Genomic DNA, 23,626 nt, shown 5'->3' with positions numbered 1-23,626 from the left:
CTAATTTCTTGCTTTCTTTACTGATCCAGTGACCTAAATACTTCACCTCTTCTTCTACAAATTGCAATTTAGATTTGGATACTCTTAATCCTTGGAGGCTTAAGAAATTTAACAACTTAATGTTTTCCTTTCGTACCATACTAAAGTAACACCTTCCCCCAAGTTATAATCTTTTAAGATGTGTTCGAGGGCTTGTCCAAAGAGGTTAAGGGACTCAGTAAAACCCTGAGGCAAAACTGTCCACCTCAGCTGTTGTTTCCTAAAGGTATCTGGGTCTTCCCATTCAAAAGCAAAATAATTTCTACACTCCTCTTTTAGAGGACACATCCAAAATGTATCTTTCAAGTCTATTACGCTATACCACTGATTTTCAGGATTCAATTGATTAAGTAAAGTTATGGGGGTTTGCTACTACAGGAAATCTGGTTACAGTTCTTTTGTTGATTTCTCTTAAGTCATGCACTAATCTGTAACTCCCATCTGCCTTCTTAACGGGCAATACTGGAGTATTAAAAGGTGACATACAAGGTTCTAATAGCCCCTGATTAAGGAGTCTCTCTATTTCAGGCTTTAAGCCTCTCCTGCCTTCTTGTGGCAAGTGATACTGTTTGATTCTAGTCAGGATCTCTGGGTTTCTAATGATGACTTCAAAGGGGGTGATATCCAATCTACCCACTGTCTCTGGGGTATACCATACTTCTGGGTTAATCTTTTCTTCATCCGCCACTGTGAGGGGGCATAATCTGACTTTGAGTTCTCTTTCTTCTACTTCCAGATTAATTCTCAATTCTATAATCAGATCCCGTCCAAGTAAATTATAATCTGCTTCTGGTAATAATAAAAATGTTCTAATCACATATTTGCATTTTGATTCAACAATCACATCATGAAGAACCGGGGCCTCAAACGGTTCACCTTTAGCCCCTATTACACTGATTTTTTTCTGATGATACTTTACAGCCTGGAGGCAGAGCCTGAATGGTAGATCTTTTGGCTCCTGAGTCCACAAGGAACTCTACCTCTTGTCGCTGAGGACCCACTTTAAATTTTATCAAGGGCTCTTTGTTCTTTGGGGTCCCCAGCACATAGAGTTCCTGACCCCACTAATCTTCAGAAAACATTTTCTCATCTTGGATTCTCCTCCAGCAAACCTTCTTCACATGCCCCTTCCTTTTGCAATAAAAACATTCCACTTCCTTCATATTAAAGCAGGCAGAACCATTCAATGAATGAAAATCTCTGATCCCAAAGAAACCATAGTCTCCAGGTAATCATCACATAAAACATCCATGTTCTGCACAGCTTTATTACATGCAGGTACTGGGGAATGCACAGAACAGTTTTCAGGCTAAAATAATGCAGTTTGCTGCATGTTTGAGTTGTTACACACTCTGCATTGCCTCCTCTCAACCTGAAACTCCTACTCCTGGGTCTAGACATTTAGAGCAAGGGCAGTTTAAATCTACCGAGACTGTTGCCCATGTACTTCCAGATGCAATCAAATAAAGCATCTGGGCAGCTATTCCACACACGCAGTGCGCGGTATTTACATAGCACATCACAAATTACAAAACTGGTAAGCTCTAGGCCACGGCCTGTTGAGGAGAAAGTCTGCAAAGGGCACAGCAGCATCCTCCTTCTTTGGAAAAGACACAACATTTATGAGCTGTCTAGTCAGTGTGCTACAATTATGTCAGTTCCCCGTCTTTTGGCTAAGAAGTACAAACCAGATTAGCAGCTCCAAAAGAATGTGGTCTGGGGGCAAATTAGCTTGAATTTGGCTCCCCAGCCCATATACCTGCCTGTATGCTAGAACCCTGATTCTTTTTTTTTTTTTTTTTTTTTTTTTTTCCAACTCCTGCCAATGATGTAAGAGAGCTGCCTGCTTGAAGAACAGGCAGCCAGATTAAGCTGCAGATCTGCTCACTTTTTTCCCTCTTGGACTATTGCTTTCACTCTGATAATGTTTTACTCCGATTTTCTTTATTTAAATTGATTCATCGCTGCTAAGAAAAAAGCTGCTGAAGCTAGCCAAGGGCTTGTATCTATCACAGTATCTTTTGATCCTTGTCTACAGTCCTTAAAATACCAAGAGGACAGAAAGTTATAAGCTGTCACCTTCTGATCACCAAGTCAAGCAGGCAAAGGTATACTGAATAATAAACGAGTTATGAAGAGGTGAAACAACATTTAAATAGATCATTATCTGGGTATCCAAACTGATAACGAGAACAATACCACCACTTCAAGTTGGAATCCACCTAAACTTTCTGAGCTTCTCTCAGCAATTCCTCTCCCTTGCCAATCTTCTATCTTTTCTAGCTTCTTCCTAATATTTGCCCAAGACTTAGCCACAAACTGAGTCTTTAATAATGTCTGCCCCACAGGGGTGGCAGGATCTATTCCCGAGTACAACTGTTATTAATATTCTGCCCTTGGGGAACTGACTCTCTTAATTCCTTGAATTATGATAATTCTTAAATTTGCCATGTGGGTTTGGTGGCCTGGGTCTTGATTATTCCAGTTGGGTTTTACCAACAGCCACTTCTGATCTGCTGTGGGACCCACTTGATGTTGCTGGTCCCAAAGTCTTATACCTGCCCTCCTGATCATATCTTGTTCCTCCATAGTAAATAGAATTCCTAGGATAGATTGTAATTTATCCCAGGTATATAAATTTGGGCCAAGAAACTGGTCCACCTGTTTGGCTACGCCAAGCGGGTCCTCTAATAAGTTCCCCATTTCTTTTTTAAAATCTCTCACATCTCCAGTGTTGAGGGGAACAGTGACATACCCCGCTCCCGGTTCCCCTTGTGCCCCCACTCCTGGCACAAGCATTTCTCTAAGGGGGTATAATCTCCCTTCCTTAACTTTGCTTCGGGTAACCCGCTGAGGGGGTCCGGGCGATTCAGGGTCAGAATCATTGGTTACAAGTATGAGCGGGTTAGAAGGGGGGGGTGGGGGGGTGTGTGTGTGCTCAGCACAGAGCCCCCTCGAGACAGTTTACTGCAGCCTGTCTCTGAGCAGAAGCCTAAACGCTAATTTGGGGCCGCTCGGTGCCCCCTGCTCCAGCCCCAACCCCCACCCCGGGGCAGCTGGGTGCTCGGGACAGGCCCTCCCGGCTGGGGAGTGGGCAGCTCTGCCCCCCCACTCCCCCACGCTGGGCCAGGCTCCGCGACACTGCTCCAGGGCTCGGCTTGGGCACGCTGCTCGGGTCGGGCGGTGGCGCCCCGGGAACAAGCCCTGTCCCAGCTGGAGCCAGCAGCGGGAGGAGTTCAGCTGCCCCCTCCCATGGATCCAGAGGGCTTGCTTTCCCTCTGTCCCATCTTCCAGAGTGCCACTCACTCGCACTCTGGGATTATCAACCTCCTAGTGGGATATCTGGCAATTCTTCCTTGCCCCCACCCATGGATCCAGAGGGCTTGCTTTCCCTCTGTCCCATCTTCCAGAGTGCCTTCTTTCACACACACACACGCTCCCCTTATTCGTGACTCGCTCCCTCGCGGGCTACGAGAACTGCACTACTAAAGGGTCCGCACTCGGGTGATCTCTTCGAGACCTCTCACTCACTCGCACTCTGGGATTACCAACCCCAACCAAAGGGCTAACCGCACAAACGCAAATACTTACTCCTCCCCGGAGTCTTCGATCGGTCTTTGTGCACAAAATTTAAGGGGTTCTGCAGATTCTTTTGCTCACTCCCGAGTCCAAATTAAAAGGGGTTCGGATATCCAGCGTTTTGGCCACGAGATCCTCAGACTGGGGCTATCCGAAGATAGGGCGCCTCCCCTATCTGGGGTTTCGCACCAAAAGATCTGGATCCGAGTCACGGCACCAAATTTGTTATAGATTAAAAGTAATTTAGTGGGAAATAACCACTTCTCAATTTTTAGTGATCAATAATAAATTTATTAGCAAGCGGCGAGTGAGCAAAACAGCGCTGGGTGTGCCGGGAGTCTCTGCTCTACCAAGACACACACCTTACACGACAGAACTGAGTCCCTTTCTAGTGTAGGCTTCATCCATATTCATGATGGGCATACCCTGAGGGGTCTGCAAAGGTGTAAACAAGTTTCCCGGGCTTTTCTCCTGTTTTCGCGGGCTTTTCTCAGGTTTCCGTCACAGAAGGGGGGATGACTCAGCACAGGGGTTTTTGTAGTGGCTTGAAGATGGGGGCCATTTTAGCTCCCTTCTAACAACTGATTTTAACAATAGAAACTATAGACATATATCTTATTTCTTATTTACATAAGAGAATTACAAAACTGTTTGGTCACAACATCCTGACTACAACTTCTTTTTCCCCTTGAGATTTGAATAACAAATACCATATATGTTTTATTACAACAAATACCATATATGTTTTATTACAATTTGACACGCGGAGTCACGACTTTACAACCAGTAAGGTTATAAAGAAGGTATGTTTATTCAGCGCTGGGTGCACGGGGGATCGCTCCTCCACAAACATGCACATTTTGGAGCGAAAAGCAGCTCCTTTCTATAGCGTAAGTGTTTACATATTCATGATAATCCCGAGAATAGGGAGAGATATTACAATTAGTTTTGAGAAATCATTATCATAAATCCCGCCCCAAGTCCCTCCCCGTTGCGCCTGCGCAATGTCTCCTGATGGTCTTGGGCAGGGGTCTTCAGGATGAAGATTGAAGATTCCTCTTCTTCCTCTTGTGACTTTTCACCCAATTAGGTCTCTTCAGCATGTCAATTTAGCATTCTTTGAATTCCCCTTCCTTATCTTGGGACTCAGTAGTTGCAGCTCCTCCCTTATCTCAAGAGCCCATCCTGCTGAGAGCCCACCCTGCTGAGAGGCCTGCATCTATTTTGTTAAGGTTTCTTACTTCAATTCCCCCCTTTCTTTTCCTAGTAGTAAATTCTTTTATTTCTTTCGTTAGTTAAAATTCACTCATAATCCTTATACTAACTACTGAAATTATTCCTAACTCTAATACTTATCTTATAGTTTAAATCTAGTTTTCAGGGCGTTATTGTTTTTTGGTATCGGAGTACAGTGAAGAGCCTCGTATATAGCCTGTATGCGTCTGGTAAGTCTCCAATTCCAGACATATATGGCTATAGTGAGAATTAGTAGGATCGCTACTGCTATTAGCAATGCTATAATTGGGTGGAGAGCTATAGTAAGTATTCCAGTAGCTGTAGGTGACCACCCAAGGAGAGTATCCCACCAGTGGTGATCAGTGGTTTTCTGTACTTGTGTTAGAATCTCATGAATTTGTTCTGTATCATGTTTTACTACAACTAACATTTCTTTTCCTTTCCTTTTTACATCTTCTAGGATGGAGATTAAGTCTTTATGTTGCAACATTTCTTTAATCCTATCCAAATTCATTCCTATAGAGACAGGATCTATTTTTCTAATCAAGGTATAATCTGATTTTATTACCTGAGAGGTTAGTACTGGGATAGTATAGGTAAAATCACACCCTTCAATTTTTGTGAAATTACATACACAATGATTGGAATAGTTTCCTATCTTTACCTTAAAATAGCCATCTATGAGCACACTTGTGCAAAGGGTACAAAGACATATGCACCCTTCTCCTATATATATCATGACTGTATCATTGTTTATGGATGACTGTATTTCAAAATGACACTCTTTCTGATGTGTGTCTAAGCACATGTCTTCGGCCTGTATGCCGTTCCCTTCACAAACGTATCCCTGCTGGCCCATATTAATGCATAGTTCTGTGTTGACGGTTTGCCATTTATCCCCTTGCTTCCATGCCCATTTCCCATGCTCTACTGGACTGATTATCATTCCCCCATGGTTTAGTCCTATAGAGGTAACAGGGTATATGCTATGCTGGGCAGCTTCTACAACTGTTAATACAAAGGCAATTATTTTGTCATCCTGTCTTTCATATGTAAAATTCACCAGTTTCCACCAGGACTGCAACTCCCTCTCTTGAGGTTTTGCCTTATCCCAAATTATCTTTCTAATCTCTGTTGGGAGGATTCCTTCTTCGCCTTCTCTTAAGATATCGGAAATGCATCCACATTTGCATCCACATTTGTGCCTGGATGCAACTAAGGGCCCAGGATATGTCTTTTGGTATCATTTCCAATCCTTCTACTATCATCAAATGGTCCTTAATATTGTTTTTTTCCCAATCAGGGAGTAGTTTAGACGTCAGCCATTCGTGATTTCCTAAGGCTAACAAAGATGATATCAAAGGTGGTTTTAGTTTGACCAGCTCTCCGGTTGCGGATGCTAGCTTGTTCATTATTACTTCTGAGTCTATGCTGTTTAGTACTCCTAGTCCTGTTCCTAGGACCCCTGTCACATCCCTTTTTGACCTCATAGTGCGAGATTTTAACCACTCTCTCCATCCCTCCTGTGTTGCTTTTATAAATGGGAGGCATTTTTGGTGGACACCTGACATATCTAGTTGTAAATGTAATTCTATTTGCTTCAATGACCATTTAGGATTGTACAATACAATCTGCTGTCCTGTTTTCCGAATTATGTGTGGGCCTGTTTCATAAATATGGTATCCAGGGTATGGGGGAGCTATTGGCTTTAACCGTCGTCGTTGTTGGCTTTATTGGCCTTGTTCCATTTTTAATTCTAAAAATTATGTTTTCATCCGGACGTTTCCATATACAGCTGACTTCTACTGTCTCGGTTAATGAAAAACTCAGCCAAGTTGGTTCAGCTTGGACTTGGATCCGAAATTTAAATTTTAACCCATTTCCCTGTCGTTTCCATAGGCATTCCACCATAACATTTTGTTCTAAAATGTGGTCGTGCCAACACTCAGGCTTACTACCATCACAGTCTATAACGCTTTTACCCTGTGAGGTTGAAATTGATATCTGGGTGGACCCACTATACTTGGTTCCATCCACCATTTGAGATCCTATGCTAATTTCTTCCCCGGATATCTCCCATATCTGAGGGATTCCTTCACCTTCATTCCAAATTCCCTCTTTATATACATAACCACCAGAACCCTCTTTGTACATGACCACAGTAGCTAAAGTTAGCCCTCGTATTTCTGATTTTTTCCCTATTGTCTCTGTGTACGCCAAATGAGCTTGTGACCATGGCCACTTGTCATTGCCAACACCCGGGGTGCTACAGCATCCCACTTCACAGCATTTCCATAGATCAAACAATCGTTTAGAAAACCTTGCGATTTGTTTCCGACTAGGGGGTGGAGTTACAACACTTATAATACTTGCCGGTTCAAAACCGTTCCTTGCACACCCTACTAACATTCCTCCTTTTTTTGCCATGATCTCATACTTTCCTGTTTCCTCATCCCAGACCCATGAGTCATTCAAAAATGGAGTCGCTTGTATTGCTACTACTGCTAGATGTGGTTTTTGCTTATTTGGTCGAAACATATGCAGTGGTGACAAAGAAGAACTGCTTCCCACTGTCATATCTTGACTCAATATTATGACCGAGATAAGAATAATTTCCCTGGCTGGACTTGCGTGATTTTCCATTGGGACTTAGGTGCCTTCTTCACTCGTGAGTGATGGATCCAGGTGTTCTGTTCCTTGATTTTGATAGCCGTGTAAGAGGTCAGCAGTACTTGAAACGGTCCTTCCCACTGTGGTTCCAGGGTCTTATCTGCAAAAGACTTTACATATACAAAATCGCCAGGCGATATCTTATGTACAGGTCCATCAAGCCCCCTGCCTCTTGTACTGTATACATGTTTCTCAATCTTTCTGAGTTGTTTGCTCAACTCTATGAGGTAACCACTCATTATTTCCTCCCCTACTTGTGATGATATCCCCATCTTTACAGAATACGGTCTTCCATATAGAATTTCAAAAGAACTTATCCCTTCCTTGGCTCTGGGCCTTGTCCTGATTCGTAAGAGTGCCAGAGGCACAGACTGTGGCCAAGCCAAATTTGCTTCTTGTCCCAATTTCACAATCTGTTGTTTAATCAAGTGATTCATTTTCTCTACCTGGCCACTCGATTGTGGTCGATAAGGTGTATGCAGCTGCCAATCAATTCCTAACAGCAAACTCACTTGTTGAACTATTTTTGATATAAAGTGTGATCCTCTATCTGAGGACATTGCTGATGGTACACCAAACCTTGGAATGATTTCTTGTAGCAAGACTTTGGTGACCTCTCGGGCTTTTGCCGTTCTACAGGGAAATGCTTCTGGCCATCCTGAAAAAGTATCTGTTAATACTAACAAATACCGGTACCCCCCTTTCCTTGGGAGTTCCGAAAAATCAATTTGCCACTGTTGCCCAGGCAGGTAACCTCTGCCTATCTGTCCTATTTTGAATTTTGGGCCTCCTTTGGGGTTAGTCTGAAGGCAAAGATCACACTGTTGAGTTACTTGCCTCACTGTCGTATACAGATTTCTTGCAACAATCTTCCCAATTAAGTATTTATATAATGCTTCCGTCCCCCAATGACCCTTTCTATGTTCTTCCCGAACTACCGCCCATATCATGTGTGAGGGGACTATGATTTTCTTCTGTGAGGTAATAGCCCATCCATCCTGATTATATTTTCCATCTAAATCCTCTATAAGTTTAAGGTCTTCCTTATTGTAGTGGGGTTTTTCCCCTAGTGTGACCTTACCATCTGGGATTAGTGCTCCCTCGGTTACCTGTTCCATCCGTGCCACTCGTTTTGCCTCTCTGTCCGCGAGCTCATTGCCTCTTTCTATGTCCGATTGTACTTTCTGGTGCGCCTTTATATGCATAATAGCCACCCTTTCTGGTAATTGAACGGCTTCTAAGAGTTTCAGAATCTCTGTGGCATGTTTGATGGTTTTTCCTTGAGAGTTCAAAAGTCCTCTTTCCTTCCAGACGGCCCCATGAGCATGCACCACTCCAAATGCATATTTCGAATCAGTCCATATGTTGATTTTTAGCCCTTTAGCTCTCTCAAGGGCCTTTGTTAAGGCAATTATTTTGGCTTTCTGGGCTGAAGTTGAAGCAGGTAGTGGCCCAGAATCCAGGACTTTGCTGGTTGTTGTGACTGCATACCCTGAGTGTCAGGTACTGCTTCCATCGGTAAACCAATCATCGGCTCCCTCCAACGGAGTGTCTTTCAGATCTGGTCGGCTGGAGTACACAGCTTCAATAGTTTCTAGGCAGTCATGTTCTAAAAGTTCCCCGTTCCTGCCATCTAGGAAAGAAGCTGGGTTGACAATGTTAGTCACCACTATTTCTACATCATCTAGCTCTGCCATGATAGCCTGGTACCTCAGGTATCTCTGTGGTGACAACCAGTGACCACCTTTAGCTTCTAAGACTGCTGATACAGTGTGGGAGACAAACACAGTCATTTTCTGACCCAGGGTAAATTTACGAGCTTCCTGGATATTCAAGATTATGGCTGCCACTGCTCTGAGACATCCTGGCCATCCTTTCGCAGCCTTGTCTAATTGCTTGGAGAAATAGGCCACAGCCCTTCGATAGGGCCCAAGATCTTGGGTTAGGATTCCCAAAGCTATTCCCTGTTTTTTGTGCGAGAATAGAGAGAAAGGTTTACTCACATCTGGGAGTCCAAGTGCAGGTGCTGACATCAGGGCCTTTTTCAAGTTCTTATAGGCCCTGTCTGCATCTGGGGTCCATTCTAACCTGTTTCCGCTTGTGCCTGCCTTAATAAGGTCATACAGAGGTTTGACCAGGAGCCCATAGTTGTATATCCAAAGCCTACACCACCCAGTCATGCCTAAAAAGGTGCGCAGTTCTTTCACAGTTCTGGGTTGTGGTGTTTGGCAAATTGCCTCTTTTCGGGATTGCCCCAGGGTACGGACTCCTGCGCTTATTTCATAGCCCATATAGACAACCTGTTGTTGTACCACTTGTGCCTTCTTCTGGGAGACTCTATACCCCTGTAGACCCAAAAAGTTTAGGAGGCTCACCGTCCAGGCGATACATCCTTCTCTGGTTTCCGTAGCGACAAGCAGGTCATCCACATATTGGAGAATCTTGCCTTTGTCAGGTGGCTGGTCCCAGCTTTCAAGATCTTTAGCTAATTGATTGCCAAATATCGTGGGGCTGTTCTTAAATCCTTGAGGCAGCACCGTCCAAGTTAGTTGAGTTTTGCAACCTGTTTTGTGATTTTCCCATTCAAAAGCAAATAATTTCTGGCTAGACTCGTGGAGAGGGAGGCAAAAGAAGGCATCTTTTAAATCTAGAACGGTAAACCAGGCTAGTTCCTGGGTTAAGGTGGTGAGCAAGGTACAAGGGTTAGCCACTACAGGATATAGATCTTCGGTTATTTTATTAATTGCTCTTAGATCCTGCACCACCCGGTAGGACCCATCTGGTTTCTTTACTGGAAGGATAGGGGTATTGAAATCGGATTCGCATTCCTTCAGCAATCCCTGATCTAAAAATCTCTCAATGATGGGCTGAATGCCTTCCCAATCCTCCCTTTTTAGAGGATATTGTTTTATCCTTACTGGTTTTTGCCCTTCTTTTAATTTTACTATAACTGGCATAGCATTTTTAGCCTGCCCTGGTATATCTGTTGCCCATACTCCGGGGTATACCTGGTCCATAATTTCTTTACTAATTACTTCTTCTTTTATTGGAAGATCTGTTAAAAGTAAGCTTATCATTTGTATATATTGTTGATTATTTACCTTCAGAGTAACTTCCCCTTTTTTGAATGTAATTATAGCTTTCAATTGTTCCAAAAGATCTCTTCCCAAAAGAGCTTTGGGTGAATTTGGTAGATACAAGAATTTATGTATACCCATTTGCTTTCCCAATTTATATTTTAATGGCTTACAAAAATAAGCTTTTTCAGTTCGTCCAGTAGCTCCTTTTACCATCACATATTCTTCTCCTAGGGGCATCCGAGCTTGATTAAGTACTGAATAAGTTGCTCCAGTATCTACTAAAAATTCTGTTTCTTTTTGTTCTTTCCCTAGCTTTATTGTAACCAGTGGATCCGCTAGGGTGGACTCCTCCGGTCCCTGTCAATCTGTATCTATTGATGCAAGTACTTTCCTTTTCCGCTTTTGTTTCGGACAGGCAGCCTTCCAGTGTCCTCTTTCTTTACAAAATGCACACTGGTCTTTATCCAGAAACCCTTTCTTAAATTTTCTCCCCTTTAGTTCATCTATTACTGCCACCACTCTTCGTTGCCCCTTCCTATACTCGTCTTCCCTATTGCTAAACACCCTCCATGCTTCATCCAGTAATACTTCTAGGTTCCTGCTTTCCGTGGTGCATAGTTTCTGCAACTTACGCCTGATATCCCCTGTGGATTGCCCCAAAAATAATGATACCAGCTGTTGTATTCCTGCTTCGGATCCTGGGTCTAGTGGCGTATTTCGGCGCATCACTTCCCTTAGCCAATCCAGGAATTCAGAAGGTGATTCCGAAGGACCCTGCTTAATTGCATATAATGCTGACCAATTTATATTTTTGGGCATGGCCCTTTCCAATCCTTTTAAGATTAAATCCTGGTATCCTTTTAACCTGTCCATTTGAGCAGAACTGTTTGGATTCCACCTTGGGTCCTGAAGGGGAAAGAAATCCTTAACCTCGTTCCCCGTGGTTCTGCAATAGTCTGAGGCCAAATCACCTGCTGCTTTCAGAACCAATTGTTTCTCAGTCTCTGTTAAGTAATCCAATAGTAACTGTATATCATTCCAATCAGGATTATGTTGTTTCAGTATGAACTGAAATTGTCTGGTCACGCTTATTGGGTCACTCCGGAACTCCTTTACGGCTCTTTTCCAATTTTCTAAGTCTGTGCTGGAAAAGGGTATTTTTATTAGCATGGCTCCCCCATCAGGACGGACTGCCTCCCTGAGGGGTGCCTGAAGAATTGTTTGAGCAGATTTTCCCCGTGTGCGGGAAGATACCGGGCTACCTGGGGGAGAGGGGGTAGGAGTAGGGTCTGAATCTGAGTTTTGTTCTTGTTTTCGTGGCGGTGGAGGAGACTGCTTTTGTGGGGGAGGCTTAAATAAGTCTGTCAGGTCAGGGTCTGATCCTTGGTGCACCTTTCCAATTTTTGTACATCTCTGGCCAAAAGTACATGCTGAGCAACATTGTCTCAGTTTTCCTTTTAATCCTTTATTGTTTTCTCGCTCCAAAGCGAGCACCAAGGGATCTTGTGGTATGATTAGACCACAATCTTTTTGCCAATCAGGATGATTACGGATGGTGAAAAACATGTCTGCATATGATACTTCATCCCACTTCCCCTCCCTTCTTAACAACCAGTAAGGTTATAAAGAAGGTATGTTTATTCAGCGCTGGGTGCACAGGGGATCGCTCCTCCACAAACGTGCACATTTTGGAGCGAAAAGCAGCTCCTTTCTATAGCGTAAGTGTTTACATATTCATGATAATCCCGAGAATAGGGAGAGATATTACAATTAGTTTTGAGAAATCATTATCATAAATCCCGCCCCAAGTCCCTCCCCGTTGCGCCTGCGCAATGTCTCCTGATGGTCTTGGGCAGGGGTCTTCAGGATGAAGATTGAAGATTCCTCTTCTTCCTCTTGTGACTTTTCACCCAATTAGGTCTCTTCAGCATGTCAATTTAGCATTCTTTGAATCCCCGTTCCTTATCTTGGGACTCAGTAGTTGCAGCTCCTCCCTTATCTCAAGAGCCCATCCTGCTGAGAGCCCACCCTGCTGAGAGGCCTGCATCTATTTTGTTAAGGTTTCTTACTTCAATTCCCCCCTTTTCTTTTAACTAATTTTGTTTTTCAAATCTCCTTAACACATCACAAACTTGTTAAATATACATGGTCCGAAAGTTAACCCAATTAATAATAACACTAGGGGCCTCATAAAATGGAGGCTTAACATCAAAATTGCGATTCCTCCCACAGTCCAAATGACTACTATAGTGAGGAGAGTTGGTGGGTTCATCTTCCAATTGTGATAGATAGTAAACTATTTGTGATAGATAGTAAACTATTTATTCATCAAATTCAGTTAAAACAATGGAGAAGTAAATCACCACATGAGCTATGTAAAGCTAATATTGCTACATTGTATAAAACTAACCGACTAACAGCAAGCGCTTAGCTGAACTAACATAATAAATCAAGGCTGTGTAGGGGGTAGGTAGAAGATATAGTGGTGCGTCCTTATCAGAGCTTTAACAGAGACATGTAGAGACAAGAGGCATGCAGAGACATGTCAGAGAACTACGGAGGCTGCGCAGAACCTTGGGGTGAAAAGTTCAACGGCGAGGAAGAGGAGATGCTTCATCTCTACGACCACTACTCAGGACTCTGCGACCACCGCCCAGAACTGTTGAAGTTTACTGCGCAGACGCAAGTAGGAGTGTTACCGAAAAACTCGGAATAAAACTTATCAACACCAATTTGATGTAGATAAGCAGACACTTCTTTATTGACGGCCGGGTGCGCGGGTGAATCCTTTCACCAACGACGCACACCATGCACCAAAATCATACATCTTATATAGAACTCATTCATACATATTCATTATGTATTCATGCATAAACATAACAATTCCTGGAAATCATTATCATACTCTCCTCCTATTTCCGATTCTGCGCAGTAGAGTCCAGAAACACCTGGAAATGGGTTTGGGGTATAATGTGAGTCGGTGGTTAATGAGTCGGTGGTCGCGATCTCCCCCTGTCGGAATTACCTATTGCTTGAGGACACTGTTTCTTGGCTTAAACTTATATGTTGCTTCAGCCGATTTCCCCATTTTCCCATTAATTTGGATTCTGACATCTCTCTGCATTCTTTCAGGTTATTAAATACCTTATTGTCACGTCCCGCTCAGACGAGGGGGACAAGTGACTCAGATTCGCAAATCCCCAATGGAGCGGACAACAAGTCTCCAAGTCTAAACATTTATTAACTACTCACAATGTACTAATTGAACACACGATAGTTGGCTAAGTATATAGCAAGTTGTGGCAAGCAATATAATATGCCTTGCATTGCTTAATAGGAAAGGGAAAAGAGGGAGATAGAGGGAATGGGGAAATACAGATCACCGGTCTGGGTTTCTGCGCTGCTCCTGCCGACAAGGGTTCCGGGAGGCACGGGAGACATCCGTCTTTTTTGCTGGCATCTGTCTTCTTCGCTTCACTGCACTCTCTCTCTCCCGGGCTGCGCCCCCCCCCCTTCCCTTCTTGATTTATACCCACTTTCCTTGGGTCCATCCCCTAGGTCGACCCCCATACCTACGTATCCCATGTACGGGGAGGGGTGAGGTGTTTCATGGGATGATGTAATTAACATGATCATGTTAGCCCTCATTAGCATATTGAGGGGTGTTAACTTTAATATGCATTTCGTGGATAATGAAGCAAAGGTCATTCACCGGACAGATGGCCCTTGAAGTTTTGGCCAGGTGCACCAGAGCAGAGCCGTCCTGTCTCCACAGGGCTCCCTCCTCCAGTCCCATCTTGTATTATTCGGGCAGCCTTATCAGCTTCGCCCTCCACAGAATGCACCCTGTGACTCATAGTTTTGTCTTGCGAGTGTTTGAGGCATTTCTTTGATCAACCTCAACTTTTGCTTTCTCAGGCTGTTTTTCTTAGTTTCTCAGAGGCCTGGTTTCTCGTCTCTCACACTTATAAGTAAATGATATATATATAAATCATCTTGAATCTTAAGCCTGTTATCTAGTTCTAAATGTTCCTACTAGGTGATTCTGACCAATTCTTTCGGCCTTGGTACAGGGCTGTACAGGGGAGTTCGTAGTAGCCTTGGTTCCTGTATAGAGTGCAAATGCAGCATATGATTTCTACTAAATATCTTCTATATTCCTATTAAAACTAAACAAATTAGTACTAATCTATATTAAATCAATAACATATCAAATCAGTAACATTTCCCCCCTTTGAAAGTGTTGAAAATCATTTCAATACGTTCACATCATCTTGCAGCACTCTAAACTGCAATATTTGCTTCAGTATATCTTGGTGGTGGACTAGGACTATATTCTGGTAGAATAGTCGGAACCTCTCTCATGATCATGCGATTAATTGCAATTTTATTGGCAAACTGTTTCTTTAAGCAGTTATAAAGCAGCATGATCATCAGAAAGACAATTAGTAACAGAAACAGGGTTTTAATTATAGATTGTAGCCAATAACTCAGATTCCATCCTAGCCCTTTAAAAAGTTTTCCCAGCCAATCTTCTGACATATCTTCTCGGATCTTTTCTGTTTCCTTTTCAATTTTACCTAGCAAATCTAAATCGTGTTCTACATCCTGAGTGACATTTGGGATGTGAATACAGCAGTGGTCTACAGTGTCCTTGAGATATCCACATACTCCATGTTCTTTAAGTAAGAGCATGTCTAGTGCCATCCTATTTTGTAAAGTCATTCTAGAAGTTGCCTGCAGCTGCATGTTTAATTCTTTGAACCCCTTCCTTGTAACATTTGCCAATTTTTCTACCTGTCCTGTCAATTGATACAGCCTTTCCCTATTTCTATACGAGGCTATGGGATTCAAAAGAGATTCAAGAGCCCAAACAATTCTTACTCCTGTTGATGGCTCATTCCATACATCATCATCATCTGTCTCAGATCTCTTGGTTCGTTTTAATTTTAGATTTTCCAAGGGTCCCCTAAATGGTGATTTCTTCCAAATTGGGCACAAGGTAGGCATGCCTAAAGTAACCTGTCTCACCTTACCATCTAATGGTAGCTGAGTTGTCCAGGTTCCGTCACTCAATGCCCAAACTAGATGTCCCAGACTTTGAAGGGTAGTTTTCCTGCAACTGAACAAGGTTCCTCTTCTAGGTGTGTATGCACTGGTTAAATTAAGATTATTTTTAAGACCTCGACAATAACAGCCAAATTTTAAAGCCGCTGCCAAAGGAGGAATTCTCTGAATTAGTACTGCTGCAATCATACACCTTTTCACACTTCCACCATGACACTAGTTTGTCTTCTTTTGTCCTCAGTGAAGTGCTTTTATCGTTCACTGAGGGTAGGACTGCGAACTCTTTTCCCTCCCAAATAAAACACCAAGGGGTTCTAGCCATATACCGAAACTGAGAAAATATAGACATAGACCATGCCGAGTCCCACTGCTCCTCCTTCTGTGTATCTTGTCCCGGTTTGTTACACTGCCATTCCATAATACTTTTGCTTTCATTGGTTTTAATCTGTACGTCATAAGAGCACCACCCTAACAACTCCTGCTCTGGACCTACTCCCAACCCTAATCCTAAAAGAGACATTGGTGTAAACCGATGATTCAATAATTTTAGGCACTCTGCCTCTCTACCTATTGTTTTCCATTGTTTTCTGATAACCTTTATTTGTTCAGACCATTGAGTCACTGGCCTTTGCTCACAGTAAGTGGATTCGTTTTTATGTTCCAGGTTGGTCAAATTCATAGTTAAGATTCCCCAAGAAATAGATTCACCTGCCGCTCTCAGTATTGGTAAACAAGCAGTAATCTGTGTGACATTCTGCAAATTGGCAAATCCCTTAATCAATCCTAACATCAAATTTTCTTCAGGGGTTTTTCTGGGAACATTAATCAATTGTTCTGTTTCTATTTGTCTTTTGTTCCTCACCACCAAACCAGTCCACACCAGTACTACCTGCCAAGCTAATACAAAGAGAATAATCAAAAACTGATATGAAAAATTAGACATTCTTCAGAGTCAGCTTTAAAGTCTCTGGGTCGCGGTTAATAACCCTCCATGAAGTAGGTGCCGCCTTCACCCGAGTATAGTGTATCCAAGCATCTGATTCTGCAATCTTAACAGCAGTAAAGGTAGTCAACAGTATCTGGAAAGGTCCCTTCCAGCGTTCTTGCAGAGGTTCGGAAGTCCACATCTTCACATAGACATAGTCTCCTGGTTGAGAGTCATGCACAGGATTTTCAAGAGATAATGGTCTGTTCCACACTATCGCGCTCCGAATTGCGGTCAAAGTTTTTCCTAAGGAAAGTAAATAGTTATACACATCTTGTTTCCCTTTTACATGCATGTTTGGATTTGGTTCTGGGGACTCATAAGGCTTTCCATACAATAATTCATAAGGACTGACTGAGGTACCACTCTTTGGTTGTACCCTAATTCGCAATAATGCCAATGGAAGTGCCTGAGGCCATTTCAAATTAGTTTCTTGACAGATTTTACTTATTTGTCTCTTCAAGGTCTGATTCATTCTTTCTACTTTTCCACTGGATTGTGGCCTCCATGAAGTATGTAAGTCCCAAGTGATACCCAAAAGTTTGCTAACATTTTGAACTATTTCAGCAACAAAGTGTGGACCTCTGTCAGAGGAAACTCCAATAGGAACCCCAAACCTTGGAATTATTTCTCGTAGCAACCACTTTACTACCTCTTTTGCTTGTGTGGTGCGACAGGGAAAAGCTTCCGGTCATCCTGTAAAAGTGTCAACCCCCACCAGAATGTATCGATATCCGTTCTGCTTGGGTAATTCTGAAAAATCCACTTGCCAATAATCTCCAGGTTCAGTATCAGATCTTAGTCTACCCATTTGAACTCTTTTCTTGACCACTGGATTATTTTTCAAACACACCTCACATTTTGCAGTTATCATTTTAGCCAAACTTAACATCTTAACTGATACCACTTGTTTTTGTAAAGAAGTCACTAATGCTTCTGCTCCCCAATGACATTCTTGATGTCTGGTTTGAACTATTTCTCTCATTAGAAAGGGTGGAACTACTACTTGTCTAGTAGGGGTTACCCACCACCCAGCTAAATTTTTCTTAGCATTTAATAATTGACCCAACCTGTCATCTTCCTCCGAATATTTTGGTTGTTCCCTAGGAAGGGTTATTGTTTTGGAGGGAATTAGTGCCATCTGAAATGCTCGCTCCTTTGCTATTTTTCTTGCTGTTCGATCGGCAAAATTATTTCCGGCAATTTCCTTCGTGTTTCCAACTTGATGTGCTTTACAGTGCATGATTGCTACCTGTTCTGGTTTTTGAACTGCTCGTAATAATTGTAAGATTTCATTTTGGTGCTTAATATTTGATCCCTGAGAGGACAATAATCCTCTTTCTTTCCACAGAGCTACATGGACATGTACTACCCCAAAAGCATATTTAGAGTCTGTCCAAATATTTACTTTCTTTTCTTCACTTAGTTCTAGAGCTCGAATTAAAGCAGTAAGTTCTGCTTTCTGAGCTGATTGTGGTACTCGCCAATGCTCTTGCTTCTATAACTGTGGTGTCTGTTGTTACCGCATATCCAGCGTATCGGACTCCTTGTTCCATAAAGCTGCTGCCGTCTGTAAACAATTCCCAGTCTGGTTGTTCCAATGGTACATCCTTCAAATCTTCTCGGCTGGAATAAACATACTCGATAGCAGCCAAGCAGTCATGTTCCAGCTGTCCTTCTTCCTGTGTGGAACTTAAAAGCACTGCAGGATTTACCAGGTTAGTTGTTTTTAAGATCACGTCATCTTGTTCAGTCAGCACTACCTGGTATTTCATCATCCGGCTCGGAGATAACCAATGTCCCCCCTTTTGTTCTAAAACAGTTATCACCATGTGTGGGACATAGACTGTTATTGTTCTTCCCAAAGTCAATTTCCGAGCTTCTTGTATAAGCATTACTGCTGCAGCTACTGCTCGGAGGCAGTTTGGCCACCCTTTACTCACTGTGTCCAGTTGTTTGGAAAAGTATCCGACTGGTCGTTTCCAGCTTCCTATCTTCTGAGTTAGCACCCCCAGTGCTAGGCGTTGTCTCTCGTGAACAAACAACTGAAAGTCTTTGGTTAAATCTGGGAGTCCTAAAGCAGGTGCAGACATTACGGCACGCTTTAACTCTGTAAAAGCCCTTTGTTGTTGTGGGCCCCACACAAAAGGAGAGTTCTTTTGGGCCTCATACAACGGCTTAGCTATTAGTCCATAGTTCAGGATCCAGAGACGACACCACCCTGTCATTCCTAAAAACGCTCTGAGCTCATGGATATTTTTCGGCTCAGGTATACTGCAAATGGCTTCTTTACGATCTTTTCCTAATTGCCGCTGTCCTTTTGAAACCTCAAAGCCCAAGTATATGACAGTCTGGCATGCTATTTGGGCTTTCTTTCTGGATACTTTGTACCCATTCAGTCCCAGAAAATTCAAAAGGTCAATAGTTACCTGTATGCAGGTAAACCTCTCTTCTGTAGCAATCAGTATGTCATCCACATATTGTAGAAGTAAACGTCCAGGCCTTGGTTTGTCCTGTTTCCAGCTCTCAAGCTCTCTTGCCAGCTGATTTCCAAAGATTGTAGGACTATTTTTAAATCCTTGGGGTAGTCTTGTCCATGTTAACTGCATCTTTCGCCCAGTTTGTGGATTCTCCCATTCAAAGGCAAACAGTTTTCTGCTTTCCTTCTCCAAAGGTATACAAAAGAAGGCATCTTTCAAATCAAGCACTGTAAACCACTGATGAGTCTCCTTTAATGCTGTTAACAAGGTATAAGGATTTGCCACTACAGGATATATGTCCTTGACTATTTGATTTACTGCTCTCAAGTCTTGCACCAATCTATATTCACCTGAGGGTTTTCTGATTGGTAAAATAGGAGTGTTATACTCAGATTCACACTCCTCCAAAATTTTATACTCTAAAAATTTATCAATCAGCTTCTTCAGCTCCTGTCTAACCTCTGGTTTGATTGGATATTGTTTAATTTTTACTGTTCCTGCATCTTCCTTTAGATCTATTTTTACAGGCTCTGCTAATTTTGATTTACCAGGGATGCCTGTGTCCCATACTGTAGGGATTACTGCCGAATCCACCTCTGGTGGAATTTCTTGCTCCTTCACCTTTTCTTGTATTAAGATCTCTCCTGTTTTCGACTCAGGTATTTTCAAGAAAAGTTCTCCTTCCTCGAAAACAATTTGTGCATTCAATTTAGATAACAAATCCCGTCCTAACAAGGGTATCGGACATTCTGGTACATACAGGAATTCATGTGTAATTATTTTATTTCCAAACTTTAAATCCAGGGGTTGCAGGAATGGCCTATTTTCTTCTCTCCCTGTTGCTCTTACTATGTTTGCTGTTTTGGTTCCAATTTTTCCCTTACATGTATTAAGCACCGAGAACGTCGCTCCCGTATCCACTAAAAATTTAACTTCTTTTTCTCCCAGCTTTATTACAACCAGAGGTTCAGCTGGGCTCCCCTCCGGTCCCCGTCAGTCATCTAAAACCATTGTCCTGGCTATCTCCTGGTGAATATTCCCATTTTTAGGACACTCTCTTTTCCAATGTCCTTCCTCTCTGCACAAGGCACATTGATTCACTCCCAAGGGGGTGTTAAAATTCCGATTGCCAAAATTCATAAATCCTCCCCTTCCACTGGCTCCTCGTCCTCTCCCTCTACCTCTTCCTCTGCCTGCTGTTCCTGTCATTACAGCAAATAATCTATTTTCTCTGGTTTTTCTTTCCTCTTTTTCCCTGTTGTTATATACTTTCCATGCTGCCTCAAGCATTTTATTCAGACTTCTCGAGTCCTCTCCCTCAAGCTTTTGAAGTTTCTTTCTTATATCTGGTGCCGATTGTCCCATAAAGATCAGAGCCAGTTGTATCTGAGCTGCCTCTGTCTCTACCCTCAAATCAGTGTATTTTCTGGCTGCCTCTTTCAGTCTCTCCAGGAATGCAGAGGGAGATTCATTCTTATCTTGTCTCACCTCATATAATTTGGACCAGTTCAAAGATTTAGGCATAGCATGTTTAACCCCATATAAAACCCATTTCTGATACCGGCTCAGTCTTTCTCTGTGTTCCACAAGATTTGGATTCCACTGCGGGTCCCCAGACGGAAAATTCTGCTCTAATGTTCCACCCGCTGTCCCACTTAATACAGCCACTTCTGCCTGTGCTTTGCCAGCCTTTAATACCATTTGTTTTTCTGTATCATCCAGCAAGTTATCCAGGATCACCTGCAAATCACTCCAATCTGGATTCTGCGTCCTAATTATAGTGTCTACCACTCTGCCTACCCGTTCAGGATCTTCTCTATATATCCCTGCTGCCTGCTTCCAAGCCATCAAGTCTGTGACCGAAAAAGGCACTTTCACATATACTGGCCCATCATTTCCAACTCCCTGCCGCAGGGGAGCTATTGTTTGTGTTTGTTGTCGGGTCCTCCGAGAAATAGGGGTATACATTACAATGTCTGACGGTCCTTCCCCCACATCCTCTATTCTGCTACTATCTGGTTCCCCCACCTGTTCCCTATTCTCTTGGCTCTGATTCCTTTCTCTCCTAAGAGGGGATATATCTAACTCTGGTCCTTCATCCTCTCTGGGAGTTATTTTCTTTAAACACTCCTTTTCATGGGTACATTCAGAACAACACTTTTTCACCTTCTTATTATCAGAAGTCATGGCCATTACCAAATTATCTTTACTAGTTATCTTACATTCTTCCTGCCAATCTATTCTTCGCCTTAAATAAAAGAATAAATCTACATATGGTACTTCACTCCATTTTCCTTCTCTCCTGCAAAACAGCATTAACTGCAGAATGGTGTCATAATTCAATGTCCCATGCACAGGCCATTTCTCCTGACTTTCCAGTGTATACAAAGGCCACCAATGATTACAATATTCAATCATCTGACTTTTTCGTAAATCCTCATGTAAATCTCCCCAGTGTGCCAATAAACATCCTAACGGGGAGTTTTTCGGAATTTTATCATTTACAGCCAAATTGCCCACACTTTTACTCTTAAACAAATGAGTTAATTTAGATGCCATGGTTACTCACTTCACAGTATAATATACAATCACTCAAATCTGCCGCTTCGTTCTTCTCCGGCTGCACCTCTCACAAGATAACAGAACCGCAGATCCGAACTCCACACTCGCTCCGTACTTATTTGTCCGTCTCAAGCTCACACACACCCCCTCACAATTATTACTTTAAACACAGGAATATAACATACCACTATACAACCATTAATCTTAACCCGGTATACTATTAAACAAACATAAAATTCCGCAACTCGAGTCCTTATCATATCATCGAAAACACTATAGCATATAGGTTTTCATTACTCCAAATCCCATATATTCCACTATTGTCCAACCCTGCAATAGCTTTCGCTTATGTCTTACAGGCAGACGCCTAGGCTTCCAATTCCACTAGGATCCTTTAGTCCAACCCTGCGCAGCTTTCACCGCGTCTGACAGGCAAGCTTATACAGTGGGACTCTAACCCACTGTGTGGGACTCTAACCCACTCCTAGTACAAAAGAAGTGTCTTACCAAAATCCAGGGAACGTCGCGAAGAGCCTTACGGATCGGGGATCGATGGGTATCCCCGAGAAATCCTCGGTGCCGGCTGGAACCAATCAGGTCCCCGACTCCTCCGGTCTCTCTCAGCGAGGTCCCATCTGGGTCGCCAGAAACTGTTACCGAAAAACTCGGAATAAAACTTATCAACACCAATTTGATGTAGATAAGCAGACACTTCATTACTGACGGCCGGGTGCGCGGGTGAATCCTTTCACCAACAACGCACACCATGCACCAAAATCATACATCTTATATAGAACTCATTCATACATATTCATTATGTATTCATGCATAAACATAACAATTCCTGGAAATCATTATCATACTCTCCTCCTATTTCCGATTCTGCGCAGTAGAGTCCAGAAACACCTGGAAATGGGTCTGGGGTGTAATGTGAGTCGGTGGTTAATGAGTCGGTGGTCGCGATCTCCCCCTGTCGGAATTACCTATTGCTTGAGGACACTGTTTCTTGGCTTAAACTTATATGTTGCTTCAGCCGATTTCCCCATTTTCCCATTAATTTGGATTCTGACATCTCTCTGCATTCTTTCAGGTTATTAAATACCTTATAAGTAAATGATATATATATAAATCATCTTGAATCTTAAGCCTGTTATCTAGTTCTAAATGTTCCTACTAGGTGATTCTGACCAATTCTTTCGGCCTTGGTACAGGGCTGTACAGGGGAGTTCGTAGTAGCCTTGGTTCCTGTATAGAGTGCAAATGCAGCATATGATTTTTACTAAATATCTTCTATATTCCTATTAAAACTAAACAAATTAGTACTAATCTATATTAAATCAATAACATATCAAATCAGTAACAGGAGGAAACCTCATTAAAATATGAATCAGGGGTAGGCGGGGATAGATTATGAATATATATGAGAGTTTCATTAATATACATCACTTTGTAACACATAAGCAAGACGAAAAAACTTCGATGGTGCGCGCCGTTGGTGGAGTTGAACTCCCCGGCCGCCCAGCGCTGTTTTGCTTGTTGCCGCTTGCTAAATAAACAATTGGAATTTTTATTGGCCCTGTCTCACATCAATTTGAGAATTTACTTATAACACAATTACTAGCTAATTGTACAAACGTGTCCCCTTTCTGTCTTGCGACTGGATTTGCATGCTCAGATCTTTTCCTTCCCCATACTTTCCAGTTCTCCTTGCCACAACAATCACCTGAACTGGTTGCTTCGAGGCCTTTCTTATTTTCCCCTCTCCATACGTCTCTGCCTCCTCCGCCTACTCTATTCCTTAGAGCAGCGGGGCTTTCCATCTTCTCGGCAGCAGTCGTATTCTTTGGGGTTAGGGTCTCGTGGTCGACACCTAAACGCCTCCCAGTTCCGGGCTTTTACTTGTGGGATCGTACAGGGCACTTGGAGTA

The sequence above is a fragment of the Strix aluco genome, chromosome W, assembly GCF_031877795.1.
Source record: "Strix aluco isolate bStrAlu1 chromosome W, bStrAlu1.hap1, whole genome shotgun sequence".
Taxonomy (NCBI): Eukaryota; Metazoa; Chordata; class Aves; order Strigiformes; family Strigidae; genus Strix; species Strix aluco.
This window is presented reverse-complemented; position numbering follows the sequence as displayed.